Genomic DNA, 3,388 nt, shown 5'->3' on the forward strand with positions numbered 1-3,388 from the left:
CATAGGATAAGCAAGGGGAGGGCTAGTGTTGCTCAACCCAAGTGGAGAGGTGGTCATGAAAGAGAAGGTCAATCTACCAGGTTCAACTAGCAACAATGAAGCAGAATACGACACACTAATTCATGGTTTAAAGATATGCATTGGCCAAGGTATACAACATCTCATGATAAAAGTAGATGCACTTCTCATTGTGAAGCAGCTTTTAGGCATTTGGGCATGCAAGAATGAAATCCTAAGGACAAAAGTTCATTCCATTTGTAGGTTATTTAATTAGTTTGAAGAGGTGCAACTATATCATATCCCTAGGAAACAAAATGAAGATGCAGATTGGCTTGCACAACAAGCAGTTACATGTGTTGAGAAAGAAGTGCAGGTCATCATGGTGGCAGCAACTGTCAAGCAACCGAGGTACCAGGGATTGGAGTCATTGACTCCCATTATTGGCTACATTTTGGAGGGCGAGTTTCCACAAGACTTCACGAAGGCTCAGAAGAGGAGACTCATGAAGAAGGCAAGCGCATATCTCTTCCTAGAAGGATCCCTCTATCAAAGAGGGAAGGATCAAGTGTGAAGAAGAGTACCAACTATCGAGGAAATTCCAGCCATTTTAAAAGGTTTGCATGAAGAGGCATTTAGTGTTCATTTTGACCGAGAGTTAACTGTGAAGAAGATTTTTCTTGCGGGATATGTTTGGCCAAGTCTGCATGTGGATGTCCAACATTGGTGTAAAAGTTGTCACAATTGTCAGGTAAATGGGAATAGAAGATTGGTTCTTGGTCCAAGGCAAATCGTGCTTGCAAATGGACCCTTTGAAAAGTGGGGCATTGATGCTATGGGTCCTCACAAAAAATTGTAAACTCTACATTCGAGTGGCTGTAGACTATATGACTAGGTGGGTGGAAGCACAAAGTGTGGCAAAGGTAAATGAGAGGACAATTAGCAAATTCGTCTACACTCACAGTTGTTGTAGATTTGGCACACCTTTGGAGATTGTTTCTGATAATGGTCCAGGGTTTAGAAAGGGCTTGCTCACAGAAGTCTGTGAAGAACTTCACATTCTACATCGTCACAGTACACCCTACTATCCACAGTCAAATGTTTTGGTAGAAAAAGCTAATGGTGTCATTGCAAGCATCATTAGAAAGATGGTGAAAAACAAGACAAAGTTGTGGGATGACTTCTTGGATGGGGCCTTGTGGGCGTATCGAACCACATATAGGGAAGCCACAGAGTTCACACCATTTCACTTGGTCTATGGTCAACAGGCTTTACAACCAATTGAGCTCAACATTCCAACAATGCGACTTCATTGAAAAGCATCACAAGATGATCAAGAAGCATGGATGGATCGACTTCTTACCTTAGCTGAGCTTGAGTGGAAAAGAGAAGCAGCATACGAGTGCTACAAGAGGAAAGCTACACAGGCCAAGGAGAAGCTTGACAAGAAACTAAAGGACAAAGGCATCAATGAAGGAGATCTTGTGCTAAGGTATGACAATCGACTCGATAATCGTTTTGATGCCAAATTTGAAACTAGATGGCAGGGGCCATACATAGTTAAGAAGGCTTTCAATTCAAGTTACTATCAACTTATGGACTTGAATGGGAAAGAGCACTCCAGGAAGGTAAATGGGTATCGCTCGAAGCCTTATTTGAGTCGTCTTCTACCAAAGATCTATCAAAAGGCAGCTATCTCATGTAAGTATTGTTCCACGAATCATGAGTGTAACTCGAGCCAAAATGCCAAGGCGCCAAACAATGAAGATCTCCTCAAGGACTCTGAAGCACTCTCTTTGGAAAAGATGCTCTATGATGGTACATGAATATACCATCATACTGGGGGAGGGCTAATGATAGCCATTTTTTGGCTTTTCAAATGCCATAGTGAGCTACCTCACCCCACCAAAATCACCCAAACACTATGGCTATCCCTACCATTTCACTGTACATAGGCGTGTGTGACTTAGGGGACTTTCTCCTTATTTTCTTAAAACTCCTCAATTAGCTAGTCACTGGGCTAGTTGAGCCAAAAATAAATAAAATAAAAGTATATTATGGACTCTTTGTGTATAAATATTTCCTTGTATATATGGCCTAAATATAGGGAATTTTTATAACTATTTTGGTATTTTATTTTTAAATATTTATACCTAAGTGTGTGTTTTATTAAACCTATGTACGCCTTCTTTCATCCTCTTGCACCATAAGTATATTTTTTTGCCAATGTGTCTATACTCAAACCTCATATTTTTCTTTTATATAAATCACCCCCACATTTTTATCCTCACCTTTGTGAAAACAAAAAATCGATTTCTACTCCCTTAGTCACGTTTATTGTATTATTTTCATTTACTTACATACCTTTTCCTCTTTCAGCCAAAATAATACAAATAGGGACCATATCATATGATTCCAATATTTTTTTCCATATAAATAATTCTTTCATATTTTTATTATTATTTTTACTCATTATTCTAACACCATGTGCTCATTGAGCTAAAATCCATGAATAGTCCATACACTAGATTCACCATGTATATATTGCTTTATTTACCAATAATCCTCCTCCATGCATGTGTAAAGTGCAACTTGGATGATTTGTATCATGATATGACAAAGGAGGGGCTCACTCTTGGATGCATTGAGCAAATTCAACAAAGGAGGGGGCCACTAAAAGACTTTTGCAGGCATAAAAAACACGCTTTTTGTGAGAATTTTGGCACCTATCTACGCTCAGAATTTGAAATAGCGGTCAACAGAGAAAATGTCTCTCACGAACTGAGTAATCACCTCAACTTTTTTCACGATTTTTGAAGCTACCATCAGTGAGATATGATTTTTTGAGTGGACCCCAGTCTGCCCACTTTTCTCACAAAGTAACCCATAGTCGTCTTCTCTCACCTCCTTTCCCACTTCCACACACACACACACTCATTCCTCTCCATCCCTCACTCAAACCTGCACCTTTCATGGTTTCTCTCACCTTCTTCACCATTAAACTCCCCTCTTATCCCCATAGTTCTCATATGAGCTCTCCATGTACATAAACCATCTCTATGCCTCTCTCTATTACTTCCAAAGTACAATTCCATCTTAGCCCTTCTCTATATACATGAAATTCAGCATGTAAACCATGATTAAACTTTGCAAATCAAGAGATCTCATCAACCAAATTACAATTTTCATCGCGATAATCAACCTTGGCGGCAGTGGCGTACAGAAGGGAAGACAAAGAAGAAGATCAATAGTCATTTTGAGAACCTACACAAGTAAGTCAAAAACTTCTTCAAGTTTCACCATCACAAGGATTTCCTCACTTCATTCAACCATCCACCCCATTCTACCCATTGTAAATATATCACTAACTTTCTAGTGATTACTAACACTA

This window comes from Adiantum capillus-veneris, chromosome 25 (genome assembly GCF_014529385.1).
Source record: "Adiantum capillus-veneris isolate H3 chromosome 25, ASM1452938v2, whole genome shotgun sequence".
In the NCBI taxonomy this organism is placed as follows: Eukaryota; Viridiplantae; Streptophyta; class Polypodiopsida; order Polypodiales; family Pteridaceae; genus Adiantum; species Adiantum capillus-veneris.